The sequence below is a fragment of the Phyllobates terribilis genome, unplaced genomic scaffold (genome assembly GCF_046119375.1).
Source record: "Phyllobates terribilis strain yellow unplaced genomic scaffold, ASM4611937v1 Scaffold_12__6_contigs__length_324123572, whole genome shotgun sequence".
Lineage (NCBI taxonomy): Eukaryota > Metazoa > Chordata > Amphibia > Anura > Dendrobatidae > Phyllobates > Phyllobates terribilis.
Genome location: NW_027362772.1, coordinates 33,651,921 through 33,679,435, shown reverse-complemented (window position 1 = coordinate 33,679,435; position 27,515 = coordinate 33,651,921). Strand labels below are relative to the sequence as shown.

The 27,515-nt window shown below is 46.6% G+C and overlaps 1 protein-coding gene across 1 annotated transcript in view; it reads left to right on the top strand.

Annotated features, from left to right (window-relative positions):
- The first annotated feature begins 14,583 nt into the window (after positions 1-14,583).
- Positions 14,584-27,515, top strand: part of LOC141171988 (B-cell receptor CD22-like) — a 197,402-nt gene continuing 184,470 nt past the window's right edge. The window contains exon 1 of the mRNA XM_073655742.1: positions 14,584-14,678. The gene's annotated coding sequence lies outside the window, so the exon portion shown is untranslated. The remainder of the gene's footprint in view (positions 14,679-27,515) is intronic.

Here is a 27,515-nt window from a genome sequence, read left to right as displayed (position 1 = left end):
TTACTATGCTGGCAGTAGGGCTCAACGTCATCAGGCGGTTTTTACATTGAAATGTCTGGGAAATGTGAGTCACACAGCTGAGGAGTTGTGGTCAGCTCTGGAGAACCAATTTCATGAATGGTTGTCTCCACTGGACCTGAAACCAGGGAAGGCCGTGTGCGACAATGCTGCAAACCTGGGTGCGGCCCTTCGCCGGGGCAATGTCACACACGTGCCTTGTATGGCTCACGTGTTGAACCTGGTTGTCCAGCAATTTTTAGCCCACTATCCCAGACTAGATGGCCTTCTGCAGAGGGCACGGTCGCTGTGTGCTCACTTCCGCCGTTCGCATCCCGCAGCTCAGCGACTTACATCTCTACAGAAGTCGTTGGGCCTGCCACTTCACTGGCTAAAATGCGATGTGCCTACCCGGTGGAATTCAACTCTGCACATGTTGCAGCGACTGTGGCAGCACCGACAAGCCCTGGTGCAATACGTTCTGACGTATAGCCTGGGCCAACGAGATTCAGAGGTGGGGCAAATCACGCTGGAGGAGTGGTCTCAGATCAGGGACCTATGCACCCTTCTGCACAGTTTTGAAATGGCGACGAAGATGTTTAGTGCTGACGATGCCATTATCAGCATGACTATTCCGGTGATTTACATGCTGGAGCACATGTTAAACAGAATTCGGAGTCAGGTGGTGGCACAAGAGGAGGTGGAGGAAGTAGAGGAGGAGGAGTTGTATGCGGAAGGGCTAACATCTGCAAGGTCCAGACGGTCGGCAGCACCAAGGCGGCAGGCATGTGAGGGTGGGGGAGATGGTTTAACCAGGGCGCATGGTAGCAGCCAAACTAGTGAGGAAGGTGCAGGAGCCCAGGAAGAAGTGGAGGACGAACTGATGGAAGACTCATCAGATGAGGGAGACCTTGATCACATTTCTGTTGTGCGAGGTTGGGGGGAGAGGACAGAGGAAGGAAGCATGATTGTTACCTCGCCACCAACACAACAGGGACTTGGTGCTCCTGGATGCGCAACACACATGAGTGCCTTCTTGCTGCACTACCTGCAACATGACCCTCGAATTGTGAGAATTAGAAATAATCCTGACTACTGGGTTGCCACACTGTTAGATCCCCGGTACAAAAGTAAATTTGCAGAAATTATTCCTGCCATAGAAAGGGATGCACGCATGCAGGAGTATCAGCAGAGACTGTTGCAGAATCTTACATGTGCTTTTCCACAAAATACCAGTGGTGCACGTAGTGAATCTCACAGTTCCAACTTGCCAACCGTGGGACCGTCAAGTGTTCAGCACTCAAACCGTAACAGAACCACAGTATCTGCTGGTACCATCAATTTTGCGGAATCATTTCACCACTTTTTTAGCCCATCCTTTGCAAGGCCACAGGAGACAAGAAGTCTGACACATAGTCAACGCCTAGAGACGATGGTACAGGAGTATCTCCAAGTAAACATTGAAGCCACGACTCTGTCACTGGACCCTTGCTCTTTTTGGGCTTCCAATCTGAATAAATGGCCGGAGCTAGCCACTTACGCCTTGGAGATCTTGTCATGCCCCGCAGCCAGCGTTCTGTCTGATCGTGTGTTCAGCGCTGCTGGTGGTGTGCTGACAGATAAGCGCACGCGGCTCTCCACTGATAATGTAGACAGACTCACGTTCATAAAGATGAACAAATCATGGATCCGAAACGACTTTTCTACCCCTGTGTCATCCTGGGGAGAGTAAAAGCTTGATGATTGGTTAAAATCACCCTACCAACCGTTTTAAGCTTTCAAATTACTAATCATGTTTATCTGTATCTTGACTGGAAAATAATTTGGGCTTTGTAGCAGTGTGCAGCACTGATCCTATTAGGCCATCTATAATAAGCTTCACCAGATTTAAAATTAAAAATAATTTTTAGCTGCATCTAGCCCGGAAAATAATTTTGGGGCTCCGAGATGCGCAAGACACATAAGTGCCTTCTTGCTGCACTACCTGCAGCATGACGCTCATATTGTCAGAATTCGAAGTAATCATGACTACTGGGTTGCCACACTCTTAGATCCCCCAAACTTTTCGATCAACCTTTTCATTTTAATAAAGACCAAAAAAATGGTCATTTTTGAAATTATAAGCATTAGCAGGTTGTTAGAAACTGAAATCAAACAGTTTTCAACTCAAAACTTTATTCTAGGTGATGTTACATTTTCACATAGGACCCCTTGTTCGAAAGGAGCTTCTGAATAGAGATGAGCGTTGTTCTACTCGAACTGTTCGCCAATCTCAAATTCGAGCTGTTTTGGGCGGTGTTCGAGCCGGTCGGCGAACACGAACAATTTGAGAAAAATTCGGCTGTTCGAGGTTATGTTCGATAACTGTTCGTGCACCAAAATCATAACTGGATTTTTTCTCAGTAATGATGAAAATTAATGTTAATACGCAGTTTGAGTGTACAGCGGGGCGGGGGGAGGGGCAGGGGACGGATCTCTGCAGGAACAATGAAGATCTCCATTTTTTTTTCTCTTTCCCGCATTTGCAGTGGGGAGGTGCAATCTGTCAGCCTATCAGCAGCGCACACACGGAGCGAAGTGCTTTTTTTCACACAAGCAAGGGCATGTGTGATTGGCAGTGTATGTCACATGTCCTTGCCCTATAAGACCAAGCCATTTTCCCTGTCGCCACCATTTTCTCACTGCTGCAGCTGCGTGTTAGACGGCACCGCTGTTGCTGTGTGCGCTATACCTTGTTAATTTCAAGCCAATTTTCGCACAAATATACAGATAGCTTGGGAGTAGGGAATAGTTGTGATTGCAGTCCTTTTAAGGACTAGGTTACAGCATTTCCTACGACTTTTATCAGGCAGGTCTGTGCTCTTAAATAGATAGATTGTGGGAGTAAAGACTAATTGTAATTGGAGTCCTTTTCAGGACTAGGTTACATCAGTTCCTATCAGTTTTTGCCAGGCAGGTCTGTGCCAGTGCTGTGCAAGTTTTTTTCACAGCATTTGGCTGAATCTAGCAAAGCTAATCCTTTTTGGCCTATTGCAGAGTGTGTTAGTCAGTGGAGTAGCCTATCTGTATTGCAAGATATACCACCTGTGCATAGAATACCAATTTTTTTACTGCACCTAGTGAAGTAAAATCTTTTGGGCATAGCATCATTCTATTAGTCCATCTATACTGACCTCCATCAGGTTGCAAACTGAATATAATTTTTTTCTGCATCTAGCTCTGAAAAAATATTTGGGCTTCTAGCGGTGTGTGGGACTTGGTCTATTAGTCCATCTATACTGACCTCCATCAGGTTGCAAATTAAAAATAATTTTTTTCTGCATCTAGCTCTGAAAAAATATTTGGGCTTCTAGCAGTGTGTGGGACTTGGTCTATTAGTCCATCTATACTGACCTCCATCAGGTTGCAAATTAAAAATATTTTTTTTCTGCATCTAGCTCTGAAAAAATATTTGGGCTTCTAGCAGTGTGTGGGACTTGGTCTATTAGTCCATCTATACTGACCTCCATCAGGTTGCAAATTAAAAATAATTTTTTTCTTCATTTATCTCTGAAAAAATATTTGGGCTTCTAGCAGCGTGTGGGACTTGTTCTATTAGTCCATCTATACTGACCTCCATCAGGTTGCAAACTAAAAATAATTTTTTTCTGCATCTAGCTCTGAAAAAATATTTGGGCTTCTAGCGGTGTGTGGGACTTGGTCTATTAGTCCATCTATACTGACCTCCATCAGGTTGCAAATTAAAAATAATTTTTTTCTGCATCTAGCTCTGAAAAAATATTTGGGCTTCTAGCAGTGTGTGGGACTTGGTCTATTAGTCCATCTATACTGACCTCCATCAGGTTGCAAATTAAAAATAATTTTTTTCTTCATTTATCTCTGAAAAAATATTTGGGCTTCTAGCAGCGTGTGGGACTTGTTCTATTAGTCCATCTATACTGACCTCCATCAGGTTGCAAATTAAAAATATTTTTTTTCTGCATCTAGCTCTGAAAAAATATTTGGGCTTCTAGCAGTGTGTGGGACTTGGTCTATTAGTCCATCTATACTGACCTCCATCAGGTTGCAAATTAAAAATAATTTTTTTCTGCATCTAGCTCTGAAAAAATATTTGGGCTTCTAGCGGTGTGTGGGACTTGGTCTATTAGTCCATCTATACTGACCTCCATCAGGTTGCAAATTAAAAATAATTTTTTTCTGCATCTAGCTCTGAAAAAATATTTGGGCTTCTAGCAGTGTGTGGGACTTGGTCTATTAGTCCATCTATACTGACCTCTATCAGGTTGCAAATTAAAAATAATTTTTTTCTGCATCTAGCTCTGAAAAAATATTTGGGCTTCTAGCAGTGTGTGGGACTTGGTCTATTAGTCCATCTATACTGACCTCCATCAGGTTGCAAATTAAAAATAATTTTTTTCTTCATTTATCTCTGAAAAAATATTTGGGCTTCTAGCAGCGTGTGGGACTTGTTCTATTAGTCCATCTATACTGACCTCCATCAGGTTGCAAATTAAAAATATTTTTTTTCTGCATCTAGCCCAGCCAATAGTTTTGGCCTAATACCACAGTTTGGCCACTCAGCTCTGCTCGGTTACCATCCATTGTTTTTTTGTGCAAACAACTCCAGAGTTGTGAATTAGTTAACCACCAAAATGAGTGGAAAAAGGCCTGCTGCTGGTGGAAAGGGGAATAGGCGTGTTGGGAAGGGGAAAAAAGGTTGTGTCCGTGGGGTAGGTGCAGAAGAAAGACCATCTTCCAGCCAAACTAAAATGTCTACTTCTTTTAGCGGACAATGTGATAAGATCCCTTTCTTACGGCCACGCCAATCGCTACAAATTCCAGATGAGGCACAAAAACAGCAGGTGCTTCAACGGATATCAAGTGCTCCTTTAAGTGGGCTCTCCTCCACATCAACTTCAACATCACAAATACTCCAGTCCTCAAAGGTGTCACCCAAATCGCACTTGCTTCCTCACAGCTCCCAAATCTCCAGCTGCCCGTCTGAGTATGAGGTAGAACAGATGGTTGAGTCTGCAGAGCTGTTTACTCATACTATAGCCTGGGAATCAGAGGTCGACTCCAGCGCTTCTGTGAATCCAGACGAGGAAATGATCTGCACTGATGCCCAGAATCTTTATGAGTCGGATCCAGGACCAGACGCAGAAGGTTCTGACCATAATGTAGACCCTCATTCCCAAACTGTAACTCCTGTTGGTGGAGACAATGAGGAAGACGATGATAAGACTCAAATACCTGATTGGAGCGACAACTTTAGTTTTTTGTCAGGGCAGGAACAGGTTGGCTCTGAGGACGACGGGTGTGATAACGCACAGGGTGATGATGATGAGGTCGGAGATCCCACTTACTGTCAACCCACAGTCAGCCAAGAGATGAGGTCAGCAGAGGAGGTGGAGGAAGATGCTAGTGACGACGAGGTCAGGTTGCGCCTTCCTGGACAGAGACGTAGTACTGGAAGCACGTCAACAACTGCATCCTCAAACACAACTCTGCCTCTCACCACAAGTCGTGGTGGCTCTTCAGGTCGCATGGGTGCTAAGCCTTGCATAGCCTGGGCATTTTTTCAGATCGATAAAGATGACCCAACTCGTGTTATCTGTAACATTTGTCAGCAAAAGCTAAGTAGAGGCCAAAAAATACATAGTTTGAGTACTTCATGCATGAACCGGCACATGGACATGAAGCATAAGTTGCAGTGGGAAGCTCAGTGTGCTACAATGCGGCCTAGCCGGCCGGGCCAATCACCGTCTGCCATATCTTGTGCATCCGCGGCCTCTTCATCCTCTGTGACTGGGGGGACAGCAGTCACACCTGTTTTGGGGCGCAGACCTGCCACCTCTTTACCCGCAACAGCCAGCGTGATTGGCAGGTCATCATTTTCTTTGGAGGTGGTAACACCAGCTGGTGTTGAGCGCTGTCCGACATCGATAGCACCACCTTTGGATCAAGGCAACCTAACATGTCCGCCTGCATCTTCCTCACAGACCGGCAGTTTGCCGGGGACACCCTTGTCAACCCCGTCTAAGCACAATAGCCAGCCCTCGGTCCCTCAGATGTGGACAAGTAAAAGACCATTTCCTCCTAGCCATGAGAAAGCTAAGAGGTTGAATTTCACCATCTGCAAGCTCTTGGCTACAGAAATGCTGCCTTTCCGCCTGGTGGACACAGAGGATTTTCGAGACCTTATGTCCGTCGCAGTGCCCCAGTACCAGATGCCCAGTCGGCACTACTTCTCAAAGAAAGGTGTGCCTGCGCTCCACCAGCATGTCGCACACAACATCACCGCTTCTTTGAGAAACTCTGTGTGTGACAGGGTGCATTTCACCACAGACACTTGGATGAGTAGGCATGGACAGGGGCGTTACATGTCGCTGACTGGGCACTGGGTAACTATGGTGACAGCAGGACAAGGGGCTGCTGTCCAAGTCTTGCCGTCCCCACGAGTTGTGCGTCAATCCTCTTTATGTCAAAGTTCCTCCACTGCTTCTGCCTCCTCAACCTCCTCTCGGTCTTCCACCTGCACCCAAAGCCTGTCTGGTCATGCCACAAGCTTTCTAACTGCGCAGAAGGGATCCTGCACACCTCCTTACTATGCTGGCAGTAGGGCTCAACGTCATCAGGCGGTTTTTACATTGAAATGTCTGGGAAATGTGAGTCACACAGCTGAGGAGTTGTGGTCAGCTCTGGAGAACCAATTTCATGAATGGTTGTCTCCACTGGACCTGAAACCAGGGAAGGCCGTGTGTGACAATGCTGTAAACCTGGGTGCGTCCTTTCGCCGGGGCAATGTCACACACGTGCCTTGTATGGCTCACGTGTTGAACCTGGTTGTCCAGCAATTTTTAGCCCACTATCCCAGACTAGATGGCCTTCTGCAGAGGGCACGGTCGCTGTGTGCTCCCTTCCGCCGTTCGCATCCCGCAGCTCAGCGACTTACATCTCTACAGAAGTCGTTGGGCCTGCCACTTCACCGGCTAAAATGCGATGTGCCTACCCAGTGGAATTCAACTCTGCACATGTTGCAGCGACTGTGGCAGCACCGACAAGCCCTGGTGCAATACGTTCTGACGTATAGCCTGGGCCAACGAGATTCAGAGGTGGGGCAAATCACGCTGGAGGAGTGGTCTCAGATCAGGAACCTATGCACCCTTCTGCACAGTTTTGAAATGGCGACGAAGATGTTTAGTGCTGACGATGCCATTATCAGCATGACTATTCCGGTGATTTACATGCTGGAGCACATGTTAAACAGAATTCGGAGTCAGGTGGTGGCACAAGAGGAGGTGGAGGAAGTAGAGGAGGAGGAGTTGTATGCGGAAGGGCTAACATCTGCAAGGTCCAGACGGTCGGCAGCACCAAGGCGGCAGGCATGTGAGGGTGGGGGAGATGGTTTTACCAGGGCGCATGGTAGCAGCCAAACTAGTGAGGAAGGTGCAGGAGCCCAGGAAGAAGTGGAGGACGAACTGATGGAAGACTCATCAGATGAGGGAGACCTTGATCACATTTCTGTTGTGCGAGGTTGGGGGGAGAGGACAGAGGAAGGAAGCATGATTGTTACCTCGCCACCAACACAACAGGGACTTGGTGCTCCTGGATGCGCAACACACATGAGTGCCTTCTTGCTGCACTACCTGCAACATGACCCTCGAATTGTGAGAATTAGAAATAATCCTGACTACTGGGTTGCCACACTGTTAGATCCCCGGTACAAAAGTAAATTTGCAGAAATTATTCCTGCCATAGAAAGGGATGCACGCATGCAGGAGTATCAGCAGAGACTGTTGCAGAATCTTACATGTGCTTTTCCACAAAATACCAGTGGTGCACGTAGTGAATCTCACAGTTCCAACTTGCCAACCGTGGGACCGTCAAGTGTTCAGCACTCAAACCGTAACAGAACCACAGTATCTGCTGGTAACATCAATTTTGCGGAATCATTTCACCACTTTTTTAGCCCATCCTTTGCAAGGCCACAGGAGACAAGAAGTCTGACACATAGTCAACGCCTAGAGACGATGGTACAGGAGTATCTCCAAGTAAACATTGAAGCCACGACTGTGTCACTGGACCCTTGCTCTTTTTGGGCTTCCAATCTGGATAAATGGCCGGAGCTAGCCACTTACGCCTTGGAGATCTTGTCATGCCCCGCAGCCAGCGTTCTGTCTGAACGTGTGTTCAGCGCTGCTGGTGGTGTGCTGACAGATAAGCGCACGCGGCTCTCCACTGATAATGTAGACAGACTCACGTTCATAAAGATGAACAAATCATGGATCCGAAACGACTTTTCTACCCCTGTGTCATCCTGGGGAGAGTAAAAGCTTGATGATTGGTTAAAATCACCCTACCAACCGTTTTAAGCTTTCAAATTACTAATCATGTTTATCTGTATCTTGACTGGAAAATAATTTGGGCTTTGTAGCAGTGTGCAGCACTGATCCTATTAGGCCATCTATAATAAGCTTCATCAGATTTAAAATTAAAAATAATTTTTAGCTGCATCTAGCCCGGAAAATAATTTTGGGGCTCCGAGATGCGCAAGACACATAAGTGCCTTCTTGCTGCACTACCTGCAGCATGACCCTCATATTGTCAGAATTCGAAGTAATCATGACTACTGGGTTGCCACACTCTTAGATCCCCCAAACTTTTCGATCAACCTTTTCATTTTAATAAAGGCCAAAAAAATGGTCATTTTTGAAATTATAAGCATTAGCAGGTTGTTAGAAACTGAAATCAAACAGTTTTCAACTCAAAACTTTATTCTAGGTGATGTTACATTTTCACATAGGACCCCTTGTTCGAAAGGAGCTTCTGAACTCTCTCGTCCATTGAATTTGTCAGGTTTTGGATGGTTTCTGCTTCAATTGTTTTGCATGAGGACAGAATACCCTCCCAGAGCTGTTGCTTAGATGTGAACTGCCTCCCGCCATCATAGACACTCCTTTTAATGATGCTCCAAAGGTTCTGAATGGGGTAGAGGTCAGGGGAGCATGGGGGTCACACCATAAGTTTGTCCCCTTTTATGCCCATATCAGCCAGAGATGCAGATGTTTTATGTGCAGCTTGAGATGGTGCATTATCATGCAGAAAAATGATCTTGCTGTGAAATACACGGTTCTTCTTCTTGAACCATGGCAGGAAGTGCTGTTTGAGAAAATCCACATACATTATGGAGTTCATCTTTAGCGCCTTCAGGGATCCTAAAGGGGCCGACAATCTCTCTCCCCATGATTCCAGCCCAAAACATTACTCCACCTCCTCCTTGTTGGCGCTGTAGCCGTGTTTGCGTGGGGTGTACATCAACCAGCCATCCTCCACTCCATTCATCTGGACCATCGAGCGCTGCACGGCACTCATCCGTGAACAAAACAGTTTTGAAATCAGTCTTCATGTAATGTTTGGCCCACTGGAGCCGTTTCTGCTTGTGTGAAGTGGATAGAGGAGGTCGACAGGATGGCGTATGCACAGCTGCAAACCTCTGAAGGACCCTGCATCTTGTTGTTCGGGGGACGTTGGAGGCACAAGCAGCTTCAAAAACTTGTCTGCTGCTATGACAAGGCTTTTTTGCCGCTGCTGTTTCAACCTGACGTAATTGCCTGTAGGAAAGAGTCCTCAATTTGCCCTTATCAGCACGCACACGTGTGTACTGTGAATCAGCTACATACTTCTTGATTGCCAAGACACTTCATCCTGATCATCGCACAATGTTGATTGTAGTCATGCCTTGACCTAAACACTCCACAATTTGTTGCTTCTCAGCAGCCGACACATCCTTTTTCTTTCCCATTTTGGCAGAAAATGTAGGCTGCTTAATAATGTGAGAGAGCCTTCTTAAGTAGTCTTGCCTTTATTGGACACACCTGCCAAACTAATTAGCACAGGTGTCTGCAATTGCTTACAGTGATATAAAGAGCCCTGACACACATCACCATCAATGAGTTTAACTGACAAACAAACAAATTCTTCCCTTATCACTCCTAAACACTTTTTGCATAATAATTTGGAATGCGGTGTACATGTGCTTTTCCACAAAACACCAGTGGTTCACGTAGTGAATCTTACAGTTCTAACTTGCCAACCGTGGTCTGTATGGAATTGTTCAATAAAGGGCCCAAAATTAAGATAACATAGATGGGAGAGGTCTCTATGAATAGGAATTCCTAAGTATTTGATACCCTGTGAGGGCCAGGCAAAGGGAAAGTTGGACTGGATGGAATCCTATATGGATTTAGGGAGGGAGACATCGAGGGCCTCAGACTTCGCTGCATTGATTTTAAAATTTTACCATGTAACAAAGTGATCTATTTCAGCCATAACAGCAGGGATGGATATATGTGATTGAGTGATATATACTAGGACATCATCAGCAAATAGAGAGCACTTGTACTCGGTGCCTCCCACCTCAATCCACCTAATATTGGGGTTATGGCGAATTGATGAGAGCAGGTGCTCCGTCACTAGGATGTATAAGAGAGGGGACAGAGGACATCCCTGCCTTGTCCCATTGGTGATTGTGAAAGGTGATGAAAATGTTCTGACGCACCCCCTGGGCCTTGGGACACCCGGAGCCGGACCCTTTTTGGTGGATGCTGGTGGTTGTAGTCTTCGTGGCGGCGATCCGGTTCCGTGGCTCAGGGCGGTCAAACCAGTGGCGGAACTATTTATGTGGTTTTGATGTTTAAATGTCCGACTACGCCACCCGTGGATTGCGGTCAGAGTGAACCGCCGCTACAGGGCAGACCGCTAAGGCTGGTGTTGTGGGTGCAGCAGAGCGTAGCATAACTCCCCACGGGAGGAGTATAGCCTCAGGGCAGTGTATGCGGAGGATGGGGGTGATGGTGCAGAGCAGCAGCAGTAACGACACGGAGTCAGTGATGCAGTTCAGGGCCTTTACTCACAGTTCTTATTATCCAGACCACGTCTGCAGGTAACGGCTGCCCACGTCGTACTGTGCTCACCAGGTGAGGGGCTCAGACAACTCCCAGAAAACTTTGGAGCGCTTCACAGGACCCCCTTTGTGTGTCCTTTGTCTGGCCTTTCTTACCAACACTTCTGTCCGGCTGCCTCGGGCCTCCTCTTGGTAAACTTGGAGCCAGTTTCCCTGACCCTATGTGGTGCCTTCCTAGCGGGTGGAGCAAGGGGCTGCGCCACATAAAATGTCAGAGCCTCCGGTTTCTAGCTGAGGGTCGTTTCCTGCCTCCACTAGTTCGGGGACTGGTCTCCCCCTTTGGCCTGACCCCTCCACGCAGGTGGATTCGGGCGTGCGGTGGCGACTCGCCCGTCCGCACCCCTGGGATCCCTTCATTCCTCGTTCCTGGAGCCTTCTCCGCTACTCTTCCTTCCTTCTCCCTCTTGCAGGCCTGGGCCTCTGTTACTAGGCCCGCCTCCGGAGCAGAGCTCATGCAGAGCCCCTGCTCCCTGCCACTTCTGCTCAGACTTCTCTGCACTGAACTAAGATGGTGCCCACCTTTTATACTCCCTTCTCAATGCACCCAGGAACTGCTTCCTCCCTGCTCCTGCACTGCAGGGTTCCCCTTCCTCAGTGTTCCCTCCCCCCACTCCAGCCAGGGACAGGGACTGTCGTGCCCATCTCAGGGGCATATTGGTCGCCCTGCCCCACGGCAATGTGGTGTAATGCATGCAGGTGTCGGGTCCTGATCCACACTCCATCCTTATCTGAGAGTGAGATATCACACCTCTGGGTGAGGTGCAATACGTCTGTAGCAACTGAGCCCTCGGTGCTACAGTTCCATTTATCTTCAGCCTAGGTGACGTATTGTGATACAGGGCCGTGATTTTGGCTATAAAAGGGTCCCCTAGACCCCTACCCCAAGCTTTTTAAGAGAATCATATATGGCGTGCCAGGAGACTCTATGGAATGCTTTCTCAGCATCCAACGAGAGTATCTACTTACAAATTTTTAACTGCATCTAGCCCAGGAAATACTTTGTGCCTAGTAGCAGTGTCTGCTAGTCAGCGGATTATCCCGGCTGTTAAGCAAGCTACACCACCTGTAGTTTGGACACTTCATTTTTTCAAAGGAAATGCTTCGGGACCACGGGATACTTAGTGAAGAGCATCAGGAGGCACCCCAAGGCATAGGGGCTGGGACTGGCAGTAGGATGCCTTGCGGTGGACAGCCGAGCTCGATCCTTATAAAAGCTTTTTAACTGCAGCAGCTTTAGTGGACGCTACTGGAGCTGGAATTACGCGGCTGCTGGCATGAGACTTGCCCTCCAATAGATCCTTGTAAATGGATTTAAAGTGTATTCATTCAAATTAGAGGGACAATTTAAATTAAAAAGCTTAGAGCTGCCTCCACCACAGGGGGGCTCTCTCGACCCACCAGCGGACAGGCACCAGTATTGGGAGAGGGGGGCTGGCCGTCAGGGTTCACCGCGGCTCTGGCACAAACCCGGCGACACGGAGGTGGCACGGGCAGGAGCGGACTGGCCGTCTCGGCTTCTCACTTTTTGGATTTTAGAAGGGCATGACATGCCTATATCTGTGTCTCCCCCTCCTTTTACTCCTCCACCTCTTTTCTTTTCGCATGACTATATGTACTTGTCACTTTTCCATGTGTTAGTTGTGTCTTCTGAGCAGTTTGTCAGCTTTTGGACACCTTTGAAGGTGTTTTCTATGTGTTTCTATGTGTTTTTGTTTGCCTGCCATTGGTTTTAACGGTGTTCGAAGGTGTTCGACGAACAGTTCGAAGAACTGTTCGGCAAACACACGGGTGTTCGACGAACCGAACCGAACTCGAACACTACGGGGGTGGCTCAACACTAGTTATTAATCTATGGAATAAAAATTAAAACAATGGTTACACTTTAAGCTACAAGTAGATTACAATTCTAAAAATACAGAATTCCAAATATTACTGATTTTTTAAGTTGCAGCTTGACTATAAAAAAAATTGTACGCAGAGGCTGCAATCCCCCGGTTCAGTGAGGGCTCCGGTGCTGAGCCCGAACTGAACCTGGCACATGTCAGCTGATTATTACACCTGACATGTGCCCGCAACAGCTGCGGGTGGAATCGCGATCCACCCGCGGCTATTAACATGTTAAATGCCGTTGTCAATCTCTGACAGCGGCATTTAACAGCGCCTCGCCGGAAGCGCGTCACTTACCCCGCCCATCAGTGACCCTGTCACGTGATCGCGGGTCACCGATGGGTCGTCATGACAACCCTGGGTCTGCAGCAGACTCCAGTGGTTGCCATGTCCTCATCGCTATGAGCGCCATCTAGTGGTCGGCGCTCATAGCACAGGACCATTTCTGCTACATACAGGTGATCTGCTGATCATCTGTATGTAGCAGAGGCGATCAGACAAGTGCTGCTTCTAGTCTCCTATGGAGACTATAGAAACAAGCAAAAAGTGAAAAAAAATGTTTTTGAAAATATTAAAAAAATTAAAAAAATATAAAAGTTTAAATCACCCACCTTTCGCCCCATTCAAAATAAAATAATAAAAAAAAAAACACACATATACATATTTTGTATCGCCGAGTTCAGAATCACCCGATCTATCAATATAAAAAAATTATTAATCCGATCGGTAAACGGCGTAACGAGAAAAAAATTCTAAACGCCAGAATTACGTTTTTTGGTCGCCGCAACATTGCAATAAAATACAATAACGGACGATCAAAGCATCAGATCTACCCCAAAATGGTATCAATAAAAACTTCAGCTCGGCGCACAAAAAATAAGCCCTCACCCGGCCTTCACCCGGCCCCAGATCCATAAAAATGGAGACGCTACGGGTCTTGGAAATTGGCGCCATTTTTTTTTTTTACCAAACTTTGGAAAAAATTTTCACCACTTCACTAAAAAAGAACCTATACATGTTTGGTGTCTACGAACTGGTAATGACCTGGAAAATAATAATGGCAGGTCAGTTTTAGAATTCAGTGAACGTGGTAAAAAAAAACTAAAAAAAATATCTGTGGTATTGCACTTTTTTTGCAATTTCACCGCACTTGGAATTTTTTCCCGTACACGATATGGTAAAACTAGTAATGGCGTTGAAAAGTACAACTCATTCCACAAAAAATAAGCCCTCACACGGCCATATTGACCAAAAAATAAAAACGCTATGGCTCTGGGAACAAGGAGAGCAAAAAACAAAAATGCAAAAACGGAAAATCCCAGGGTTGTGAAGGGGTTAAATAATTGGATACTTCCAAAATTATTAAGTATGCTGTTAGATGCTCTCCGCATTCTCGTCTGTCACTGAGACTTTATGTCGGGGTGTCGTTCCATCACAGACCAGGACCGGGTGAAAACACCATTCATCACTACAGAAGTGATAGCAACATAAATGTCACCACGTTATTTATTCAGTTTAGAAAGTAGAATTAAACTCTTTTTAGTTTCCTGAATTTTTCGTTTTTAAGCCTCAGTGCTCTGCAAAGTCTGCAAGTTAATTTGTGAAGGAGGAAAAGCTACAAGGTGCAATGTCCGCACCTCTGAAAAATTGAGGTCAATATCATTATTAAGTGTGATTAATTCACCGATTACAGTAACAAAAACTGTTACACATTTTCAGGAAGTAACTAACACAATTCACTTCCCCAAATGCCATGTAGAGAACTTCCGTGGTTGTCTTTTGCCTCATTCTGCTGCTTTCTCAGATGTCGCTGTAGAAGACCCAGAATGTAAGTAATTATCCAATATTAATAAATCTTAATGTAATGAAATTAATAATATTTACCAACTGCATCCCCCTCCTCTACCCTCCGCTCCTCTCCTCTTCTATTTACTTTTCTATATTACAGTTTTGTCTTTGGATTCATTTTGTTCCTTAAAAGTTACCGAAATCTTGCAAGCAAGAAAAGGGGAACTGGAGACTGTTCTAGCATATTATACAAACATTTATATGTTCTTATTCCTGATTTATGTAAAAAATTAATTTATATCTACCTATTATATACCAACATGATTACAGTGTAGTGTAGTGCCTTATGCTTTTGGATATGTGCCCTCCATAAGGATAAATTGAAAATATCCATGTATCGCAGATCAGCAATCCAGCATTCAGCAGACTAAGTCAATAGATGTAGACGTCTGAATATTTGTTACTTTTGGCATTTTTTTTACCTGTAAGATAAGCTTTGATACTAAAGTAGCAACAAGATATCTTACTGGTTACAAATATCACTAAATATGGGGTCAGAATTCTCGTTGTGGTTGACAGCACCCAACATCAACCCTCACATTGCTGATTGTGGTGGTGCTACATCAAGCTTGCTTGCCATGGTTGTCTCCTAAAACTTCAACATATAAATTAAAAAGTTAATGACTTTACTCTGCTCGAAGTAACTCTGTAACATAATATCTAAGGCTGGAAAAGGACAAATGCTGATTCTGTTCTACTGCAATGTGTCATAGTTTTTAAGGTTGAAGGTAGACTTGAGTACATCGAGTTCAACCTATATCCTAATATGAATAGAGTGGCACATGATCAATTACTGCTCCATTTACACAGAGCTCTTCATTGGCCCAGTTATTTAGATCGATGGGGGTCCCAGTGATGAGGCTTTTATTCCTTATTCCAAGGATAGGGGATAACTTCCAAACTTGAGCCATATCCTTATTCTGTCGCTGTGTTTTTAATTGAAAAGAATCATCATGTATGATAAAATATCGGGATTAGGGATGGGCGGACTGGTGTAAGTTCGAATTCTGGTACCTGACCCAAACTTTGTCAAAATTTTGTATCGGGTAGCAGAACAGCACCCGAGCTTCAGCCAGAACCCGAACCCCATCGAAAATAATAGAGACCCAAACTGGTATACAAAAATTTTTTTTCTCTCTCGCTCTCTGCAACGGACTTACCCCAGAACTCCGAACATTGCAACGGACATCCATTCATATCGGACAGTCTATGAGCTAAAAGCAATTACACAGGTGCTACAGAGTTCATCCATAGCTTTTTTTCTATATGTGCTAAATATTAGAGGTCTGAGGCAATCTTTAATCTCCTTCATGTCTCATGTGATCCTCAGGCTGCTGTTGTGCCTCTCCTACATGCTTTATATTGTAGTTTTGCTTGTTTAGATTGAATTATTAAAAAAGAACTCATGGAGGGCATGGAAATGTAATTTCCATTGCTTGAAGTTTAAAATGAGTACTAGTTATAAAAGCAATCAAATAATGAATAAGCATAGGGGCAATGTTAACAATGGTGTTTGGAGCCATATTGTCTCCCTACACTTTTCCTTGGAGAACAAAAGAGACCCTGCTCGTTAAATATTAACTATTTTGGAATTTATTCTTGAAACTACACTAAATTGCTACAGGAGTTTAGATAAATAGAGAATTCTTTTGGATTTTTAAGCCGTGCACAATGACATCAGAAGGGTTAAATAAATATGTTGGAATATGCTTTAGTAATTATAACAATCATTCTCTTTATGTCTTCTATTAATAATATAATAATTTTTTTTAATATATTCTTTACTGTATATCTTGGTATGTGTTTTTTATTATTGTGCAAGTACATATACAGTCATGGCCAAACATTTTGGAACCATTGAAATTTTTCCAGAAAATTATTACAATTACACATGTTTTGTTATACACATGTTTATTTTGTTTGTGTGTATTGGAACAACACAAAAAAACCTGAGAAAAAAAGTCAAATTGTAGATAATTTCACACGAAACTCCAAAAATGGGCTGGACAAAATTGTTTGCACCTTTCCAGAAACTTTATTTCAAGCATTTGATGCTCATTCAAACTCACCTGTGGCAAGTAACAGGTGTGAGCAATGTGAAAATTACACCTGAAACCAGATAAAAAGGGGGAGAAGTTGGCTAAATCTTTGCATTGTGTGTCTGCATGTGCCACACTAAGCATAGAGAACAGAAAGAGGAGAAGAGAACTGTCTGAGGACTTAAGGACCAAAATTGTTGAAAATATCAACAATCTCAAGATTACAAGTCCATCTCCAGAGATCTTGATGTTCCTTTGTCCAAGTTGTGTGGCATAATCATTAAGTTTACAACCCATGGTATTGTAGTTAATGTCACTGGATGTGGACAGCAGAGAAAAATTGATGAAATGTTACAATAAAGAATAGTTAGGATGATGCATAAGCAGCCCCAATCAATTTCCAAAGAAATTCAAGCTGTCCTGCAGGCTCAGGGTGCATCAGTGTCAGTGCGAACTATCCATCTACATTTTAATAAAATGAAACGGTATGTCAGGAAACCCAGGAGAACCCCACTGCTGACTCATAAAAAAGCTAGATTGCAGTTTGTTAAAATGTATGTGAGTAAGTCACAATCCTTCTTGAAAAGCATCTTTTGGACAGATGAGACAAAGATAGAGCTTTTTGGTAAAGCACATCATTCTACTGTTCACCGAAAATGGAATGAGGCCTACAAAGAAATTAACACAGTACCTAAAGTCAAATATGGTGGAAGTTCAAAGATGTTTTGGGGTTGTTTTGCTGCCTCTGGCACTTGGTGCCTTGACTATGTGCAAGGCATCATAAAATCTGAAGAATACCAACGGATATGGGTCGCAATGTAGTGCCCAGTGTCAGAAAGCTGGGTTTGTGTTCTAGGTCATGGGTCTTTCAGCAGTACAATGACCACAAACATACTTCAAGAAGAACCCAGAAATGGATGGAAACAAAGTGCTATAAAGTTCTGAAGTGGCAGCAATGAGTCTGGATCTAAATCCTATTGAAAACCTGTGAAGAGAAGTTAAAATTGCTGTTGGGAGTAGTGTTGAGCCACCCCCGTAGTGTTCGAGTTCGGTTTGGTTCGTCGAACACCCATATGTTCACCGAACTGTTCGTCGAACTGTTCGTCGAACACCTTCGAACACCGTTAAAACCAATGGCAGGCAAACAAAAACACATAGAAACACATAGAAAACACCTTCAAAGGTGTCCAAAAGCTGACAAACTGCTCAGAAGACACAACTAACACATGGAAAAGTGACAAGTACATATAGTCATGCGAAAAGAAAAGAGGTGGAGGAGTAAAAGGAGGGGGAGACACAGATATAGGCATGTCATGCCCTTCTAAAACCAAAAAAGTGCGAAGCCGACATAGCCAGTCCGTTCCTGCCCGTGCGACCTCCGTGTCGCCGGCTTTGTGCCAAAGCCGCGGTGGACCCTGATAGCCAGCCCCCCTCTCCCAATACTGGTGCCTGTCCGCTGGTGGGTCGAGCGAGCCCCCCTGTGGTGGAGGCAGGTCTAAGCTTTTTAATTTAAATTGTCTCTCTAATTTGAATGAATACACTTTAAATCCTTTTACAAGGATCTATTGGAGGGCAAGTCTCATGCCAGCAGCCGCGTAATTCCAGCTCCAGTAGCATCCACTAAAGCTGCTGCAGTTTAAAAGCTTTTATAAGGATCGAGCTCGGCGGTCCACCACAAGTCGTCCTACCGCCAGTCCCAGCCCCTATGCCTTGGGGTGCCTCCTGATGCTCTTCACTGAGTATCCCGGGTTCCCAAAGCATTTCCTTTGAAAAAATTAAGTGTCCAAACTACAGGTGGTGTAGCTTGCTTAACAGCTGGGATAATCCGCTGACTAGCAGACACTGCTACTAGGCACAAAGTATTTCCTGGGCTAGATGCCGTTAAAAATTTGTAATTAGATACTCTCGTTGGATGCTGAGAAAGCATTCCATAGAGTCTCCTGGAGCGCCATATATTATTCTCTTAAAAAGCTTGGGGTAGGGGTCTAGGGGACCCTTTTATAGCCAAAATCACGGGCCTGTATCGCAATACGTCACCTAGGCTGAAGATAAATGGAACTGTAGCACCCCGAGGGCTCGGTTGCTACATAGGTATTGCACCTCACCCAGAGGTGTGATATCTCACTCTCAGGTAAGGATGGAGTGTGGATCAGGACCCCGACACCTGCATGCATTACACCACATTGCCGTGGGGCAGGGCGACCAATATGCCCCTGAGATGGACACGACAGTCCCTGTCCCTGGCTGGAGTGGGGGGAGGGAACACTGAGGAAGGGGAACCCTGTAGTGCAGGAGCAGGGAGGAAGCAGTTCCTGGGTGCATTGAGAAGGGAGTATAAAAGGTGGGCACCATCTTAGTTCAGTGCAGAGAAGTCTGAGCAGAAGTGGCAGGGAGCAGGGGCTCTGCATGAGCTCTGCTCCGGAGGCGGGCCTAGTAACAGAGGCCCAGGCCTGGAAGAGGGAGAAGGAAGGAAGAGGAGCGGAGAAGGCTCCAGGAACGAGAAACGAAGGGATCCCAGGGGTGCGGACGGGCGAGTCGCCACCGCACGCCCGAATCCACCTGCATGGAGGGGTCAGGCCAAAGGGGGAGACCGGTCCCCGAAACTAGTGGAGGCAGGAAACGACCCTCAGCTAGAAACCGGAGGCTGTGACATTTTATGTGGCGCAGCCCCTCGCTACACCCGCTAGGAGGGCAGCACATAGGGTCAGGGAAACTGGCGCCAAGTTTACCAAGAGGAGGCCCGAGGCAGCCGGACAGAAGGGTTGGTAAGAATGGCCAGACAAAGGACACACAAATGGGGTCCTGTGAAGCGCTCCAAAGTTATCTGGGAGTTGTCTGAGCCCCTCACCTGGTGAGCACAGTACGACGTGGGCAGCCGTTACCTGCAGAAGTGGTCTGGATAATAAGAACTGTGAGTAAAGGCCCTGGACTGCATCACTGACTCCGTGTCATTACTGCTGCTGTACTGCACCATCACCCCCATCCTCCGCATGCACTGCCCTGAGGCTATACTCCTACCGTGGGGAGTTATGCTACGCTCTGCTGCACCCACAACACCAGCCTCAGGGGTCTGCCCTGCAGCGGCGGTTCACTCTGACCACAATCCACGGGTGGCGTAGTCGGACATTTAAACATCAAAACCACATAAATAGTTCCGCCACTGGTTTGACCACCCTGAGCCACGGAAGCGGGTCGCCACCACGAAGACTACAACCACCAGCATCCACCAAAAAGGGTCCGGCTCCGGGTGTCCCAAGGCCCAGGGGGTGCATCAGAACATTTTCATCACCTTTCACAATCACCAATGGGACAAGGCAGGGATGTCCTCCGTCCCCTCTCTTATACATCCTAGTGACGGAGCACCTGCTCTCATCAATTCGCCATAACCCCAATATTAGGTGGATTGAGGTGGGAGGCACCAAGTACAAGTGCTCTCTATTTGCTAATGATGTACTAGTATATATCACTCAATCACATATATCCATCCATGCTGTTATGGCTGAAATAGATCACTTTGTTACATGGTCAAATTTTAAAATCAATGCAGCGAAGTCTGAGGCCCTCGATGTCTCCCTCCCCAAATCCATATAGGATTCCATCCAGTCCAACTTTCCCTTTGCCTGGCCCTCACAGAGTATCAAATACTTAGGAATTCCTATTCATAGAGACCTCTCCCATCTATGTTATCTTAATTTTGGGCCCTTTATTGAACAACTCCATACAGACCACGGTTGGCAAGTTAGAACTGTAAGATTCACTACGTGAACCACTGGTGTTTTGAGGAAAAGCACATGTACTCTGTGTTCTAAATTATTATGCAAAAAGTGTTTAGGAGTGATAAGGGAAGAATTTGTTTGTTTGTCAGTTAAACTCATTGATGGTGATGTGTGTCAGGGCTCTTTATATCACTGTAAGCAATTGCAGACACCTGTGCTAATTAGTTTGGCAGGTGTGTCCAATGAAAGGCAAGACTATTTAAGAAGGCTGTCCCACATTATTAAGCAGCCTACATTTTCTGCCAAAATGGGAAAGAAAAAGGATGTGTCGGCTGCTGAGAAGCAACAAATTGTGGAGTTTTTAGGTCAAGGCATGACTACAATCAACATTGCCAAGACACTTCATTCTGATCATCGCACAAACAAGAAGTATGTATCTGATTCACAGTACACACGTGTGCGTGTTGATAAGGTAAAATTTAGGACTCTTTCCTACAGGCAATTACGTCAGGTTAAAAGAGCAGCAGCAAAAAAGTCTTGTCATAGCAGCAGACAAGTTTTTGAAGCTGCTGGTGCCTCCAACGTCCCCCGAACAACGAGATGCAGAGTCCTTCAGAGGTTTGCAGCTGTCCGTAAGCCATCCTGTTGACCTCCTCTATCTACTGCACACAAGCAGAAACGGCTCCAGTGGGCCAAACAATACATGAAGACTGACTTCAAAACTGTTTTGTTCACCGATGAGTGCCATGCAACGCTCGATGGTCCAAATGGATGGAGTGGAGGCTGGCTGGTTGATGGACACCCCACGCAAACACGGCTACAGCGCCAACAAGGAGGAGGTGGAGTAATATTTTGGGCTGGAATCATGGGGAGAGAGATTGTCGGCCCCTTTAGGATCCCTGAAGGGGTAAAGATGAACTCCATAATGTATGTGGAGTTTCTCAAACAGCACTTCCTGCCATGGTTCAAGAAGAAGAACCGTGTATTCCACAGCAAGATCATTTTCATGCATGATAATGCCCCGTCTCATGGTGCACATAACACATCTGCATCTCTGGCTGATATGGGCATAAAAGGGGACAAACTTATGGTGTGACCCCCATGCTCCCCTGACCTCAACCCCATTCAGAACCTCTGGAGCATCATCAAAAGGAGTGTCTATGATGGCGGGAGGCAGTTCACATCTAAGCAACAGCTCTAGGAGGGTATTCTGTCCTCATGCAAAACAATTGAAGCAGAAACCATCCAAAACCTGACAAATTCAATGGACGAGACAGTTCAGTAGCTCCTTTCGAACAAGGGGTCCTATGTGCAAATGTAACATCACCTAGAATAAAGTTTTGAGTTGAAAACTGTTTGATTTCAGTTTGTAATAACCTGCTAATGCTTATAATTTCAAAAATGACCATTTTTTTGTTCTTTATTAAAATGAAAAGGTTGATCGAAGAGTGTGGGGGATCTAAGAGTGTGGCAACCCAGTAGTCAGGATTACTTCGAATTCTGACAATCTGAGGGTCATCTTGCAGGTAGTGCAGCAAGAAGGCACTCATGTGTCTTGCGCATCTAGGAGACCCAAAATTATTTTCCGGGCTGGATGCAGCTAAAAATTATTATTAATTTGAAAGCTGGTGGAGCTTAGTATAGATGGCCTAATAGAATCAGTACTGCACACTGCTACAAAGCCCAAATTATTTTCCAGCCAAGATACAGATAAACATGATTAGTAATTTGAAATCTGGTGGAGCTTAGTATAGATGGCCTAATAGAATCAGTACTGCACACTGATACAAAGCCCAAATTATTTTCCAGCCAAGATACAGATAAACATGATTAGTAATTTTAAAGCTTAAAACGGTTGGTGAAGTGATTTTAACAAATCATCAAGCTTTTACTCTCCCCACGATGACACATGGGTAGAAAAGTCGTTTCGCATCCATGATTTGTTCATCTTTATGAACGTGAGTCTGTCTACATTATCAGTGGAGAGCCGCGTGCGCTTATCTGTCAGCACAACACCAGCAGCGCTGAACACACGTTCAGACAGAATGCTGGCTGCGGGGCATGACAAGATCTCCAAGGCGTAAGTGGCGAGCTCCGGCCATTTATCCAGATTGGAAGCCCAAAAAGAGTAAGGGTCTAGTGACACAGTCATGGCTTCAATGTTTACTTGGAAATACTCCTGTACCATCGTCTCTAGGCGTTGACTATGTGTCAGACTTCTTGTCTCCTGTGGCCTTGCAAAGGATGGGCTAAAAAAGTGATGAAATGACTCCGCAAAATTGTTGTTACCAGCAGATACTGTGATTCTGTTACGGTTTGAGTGCTGAACACTCGACAGTCCCACGGTTGGCAAGTTGGAACTGTGAGATTCACTATGTGCACCACTGGTGTTTTGTGGAAAAGCACATGTAAGATTCTGCAACAGTCTCTGCTGATACTCCTGCATGCGTGCATCCCTTTCTATGGCAGGAATAATTTCTGCAAATTTACTTTTGTACCGGGGATCTAACAGTGTGGCAACCCAGTAGTCAGGATTATTTCAAATTCTCACAATTCGAGGGTCATGTTGCAGGTAGTGCAGCAAGAAGGCACTCAAGTGTCTTGCGCATCCAGGAGCACTAAGTCACTGTTGTGTTGGTGGCGAGGTAACAATCATACTTCCTTCCTCTGTCCTCTCCCCCCAACCTCGCACAACAGAAATGTGATCAAGGTCTCCCTCATCTGATGAGTCTTCCATCAGTTCGTCCTCCTCTTCTACCTGGGCTCCTGCACCTTTCTCACTAGTTTGGCTGCTACCATGCGCCCTGGTAAAACCATCTCCCACACCCTCAAATGACTGCCGCCTTGGTGCTGCCGACCGTCTGGACCTTGCAGATGTTAGCCCTTCCGCATACAACTCCTCCTCCTCTACTTCCTCCACCTCCTCTTGTGCCACCACCTGACTCCGAATTCTGTTTAACATGTGCTCCAGCATGTAAATCTCCGGAATAGTCATGCTGATAATGCTGATAATGGCATCGTCAGCATTAAACATCTTCGTCGCCATTTCAAAACTGTGCAGAAGGGTGCATAGGTCCCTGATCTGAGACCACTCCTCCAGCGTGATTTCCCCCACCTCTGGATCTCGTTGGCCCAGGCTATACATCAGAACGTATTGCACCAGGGCTTGTCGTTGCTGCAACAGTCGCTGCAACATGTGCAAAGTTGAATTCCACCGGGTTGGCACATCGCATTTTAGCCGGTGAAGTGGCAGGCCCAATGACGTCTGTAGAGATGTAAGTCGCTGAGCTGCGGGATGCGAATGGTGGAAGTGAGCACACAGCGACCGTGCCCTCTGCAGAAGGCCATCTAGTCCGGGAGAGTAGGCTAAAAATTGCTGGACAACCAGGTTCAACACGTGAGCCATACAAGGCACGTGTGTGACATTGCCCCGGCGAAGGGCCGCACCCAGGTTTGCAGCATTGTCGCACACGGCCTTCCCTGGTTTCAGGTCCAGTGGAGACAACCATTCATGAAACTGGTTCTCCAGAGCTCACCACAACTCCTCAGCTGTGTGACTCACATTTCCCAGACATTTCAAATTAATAACCACCTGATGACATTGAGCCCTGCTGCCAGCATAGTAAGGAGGTGTGCAGGATCCCGTCTGCACAGTTTGAAAGCTTGTGGCATGACCAGACAGGCTTTGGGTGCAGGTGGAGGACCGAGAGGAGGTTGAGGAGGCAGAAGCAGTGGAGGAACTTTGAGATAAAGAGGATTGATGCACAACTCGTGGGGACGGCAAGACTTGGACAGCAGCCCCTTGTCCTGCTGTCACCATAGTTACCCAGTGCCCAGTCACCGACATGTAACTCCCCTGTCCATGCCTACTCATCCAAGTGTCTGTGGTGAAATACACCCTGTCACACACAGAGTTTCTCAAAGAAGCGGTGATCTTGTGTGCGACATGCTGGTGGAGGGCAAGCACACCTTTCTTTGAGAAGTAGTGCCGACTGGGCATCTGGTACTGGGTCACTGCGACGGACATAAGGTCTAGAAAATCCTCTCTGTCCACCAGGCGGAAAGGCAGCATTTCTGTAGACAAGAGCTTGCAGATGGTGAAATTCAACCTCTTAGCTTTCTCATGGCTAGGAGGAAATGGTCTTTTACTTGACCACATCTGAAGGACCGAGGGCTGGCTGTTGTGCTTAGACGGGGTTGAGAAGGGTGTCCCCGGAAAACTGCCGGTCTATGAGGAAGATGCAGCTGGACATGTTAGGTTGCCTTGATCCAAAGGTGGTGCTATCGATGTCGGACAGCGCTCAACACCAGCTGGTGTTACCACCTCCAAAGAAAATGATGACCTGCCAATCACGCTGGCTGTTGCGGGTAAAGAGGTGGCAGGTCTGCGTCCCAAAACAGGTGTGACTGCTGTACCCCCAGTCACAGAGGATGAAGAGACCGCGAATGCACAAGATGTGGCAGACGGTGGTTGGCCCAGCCGGCTAGGCCGCATTGTAGCACAGTGAGCTTCCCACTGCAACTTATGCTTCATGTCCATGTGCCGGTTCATGCATGAAGTACTCAAACTATGTATTTTTTGGCCTCTACTTAGCTTTTGCTGACTAATGTTACAGATAACACAAGTTGGGTCATCTTTATCGATCTGAAAAAATGCCCAGGCTATGCAAGGCTTAGCACCCATGCGACCTGAAGAGCCACCACGACTTGTGGTCAGAGGCAGAGTTGTGTTTGAGGATGCAGTTGTTGACGTGCTTCCAGTACTACGTCTCTGTCCAGGAAGGCGCAACCTGACCTCGTCGTCACTAGCATCCTCCTCCACCTCCTCTGCTGACCTCATCTCTTGGCTGACTGTGGGTTGACAGTAAGTGGGATCTCCAACCTCATCATCATCACCCTGTGTGTTATCACTAGTGTTGAGCCACCCCCGTAGTGTTCGAGTTCGGTTCGGTTCGTCGAACACCCGTGTGTTCGCCGAACTGTTCGTCGAACTGTTCGTCGAACACCTTCGAACACCGTTAAAATCAATGGCAGGCAAACAAAAACACATAGAAACACATAGAAAACACCTTCAAAGGTGTCCAAAAGCTGACAAACTGCTCAGAAGACATAACTAACACATGGAAAAGTGAAAAGTACATATAGTCATGCGAAAATAAAAGAGGTGGAGGAGTAAAAGGAGGGGGAGACACAGATATAGGCATGTCATGCCCTTCTAAAATCCAAAAAGTGAGAAGCCGACACGGCCAGTCCGCTCCTGCCCGTGCCACCTCCGTGTCGCCGGGTTTGTGCCAGAGCCGCGGTGAACCCTGATGGCCAGCCCCCCTCTCCCAATACTGGTGCCTGTCCGCTGGTGGGTCGAGCGAGCCCCCCTGTGGTGGAGGCAGCTCTAAGCTTTTTAATTTAAATTGTCTCACTAATTTGAATGAATACACTTTAAATCCATTTACAAGGATCTATTGGAGGGCAAGTCTCATGCCAGCAGCTGCGTAATTCCAGCTCCAGTAGCGTCCACTAAAGCTGCTGCAGTTAAAAAGCTTTTATAAGGATCGAGCTCGGCTGTCCACCGCAAGGCATCCTACTGCCAGTCCCAGCCCCTATGCCTTGGGGTGCCTCCTGATGCTCTTCACTGAGTATCCCGTGGTCCCGAAGCATTTCCTTTGAAAAAATGAAGTGTCCAAACTACAGGTGGTGTAGCTTGCTTAACAGCCTGGATAATCCGCTGACTAGCAGACCCTGCTACTAGGCACAAAGTATTTCCTGGGCTAGATGCAGTTAAAAATTTGTAATTAGATACTCTCGTTGGATGCTGAGAAAGCATTCCATAGAGTCTCCTGGCACGCCATATTTGATTCTCTTAAAAAGCTTGGGGTAGGGGTCTAGGGGACCCTTTTATAGCCAAAATCACGGCCCTGTATCGCAATACGTCACCTAGGCTGAAGATAAATGGAACTGTAGCACCCCGAGGGCTCGGTTGCTACAGAGGTATTGCACATCACCCAGAGGTGTGATATCTCACTCTCAGGTAAGGATGTAGTGTGGATCAGGACCCGACACCTGCATGCATTACACCACATTGCCGTGGGGCAGGGCGACCAATATGCCCCTGAGATGGGCACGACAGTCCCTGTCCCTGGCTGGAGTGGGGGGAGGGAACACTGAGGAAGGGGAACCCTGTAGTGCAGGAGCAGGGAGGAAGCAGTTCCTGGGTGCATTGAGAAGGGAGTATAAAAGGTGGGCACCATCTTAGTTCAGTGCAGAGAAGTGTGAGCAGAAGTGGCAGGGAGCAGGGGCTCTGCATGAGCTCTGCTCCGGAGGCGGGCCTAGTAACAGAGGCCCAGGCCTGGAAGAGGGAGAAGGAAGGAAGAGGAGCGGAGAAGGCTCCAGGAACGAGGAACGAAGGGATCTCAGGGGTGCGGACGGGCGAGTCGCCACCGCACGCCAGAATCCACCTGCGTGAAGGGGTCAGGCCAAAGGGGGAGACCGGTCCCGAAACAAGTGGAAGCAGGAAATGACCCTCAGCTAGAAACAGGAGGCTGTGACATTTTATGTGGCGCAGCCCCTCGCTACACCCGCTAGGAAGGCACCACATAGGGTCAGGGAAACTGGCGCCAAGTTTACCAAGAGGAGGCCCGAGGCAGCCGGACAGAAGGGTTGGTAAGAAAGGCCAGACAAAGGACACACAAAGGGGGTCCTGTGAAGCGCTCCAAAGTTATCTGGGAGTTGTCTGAGCCCCTCACCTGGTGAGCACAGTACGACGTGGGCAGCCGTTACCTGCAGACGTGGTCTGGATAATAAGAACTGTGAGTAAAGGCCCTGGACTGCATCACTGACTCCGTGTCATTACTGCTGCTGCCCTGCACCATCACCCCCATCCTCCGCATACACTGCCCTGAGGCTATACTCCTCCCGTGGGGAGTTATGCTACACTCTGCTGCACCCACAACACCAGCCTCAGCGGTCTGCCCTGGAGCGGCGGTTCACTCTGACCGCAATCCACGGGTGGCGTAGTCGGACATTTAAACATCAAAACCACATAAATAGTTCCGCCACTGGTTTGAC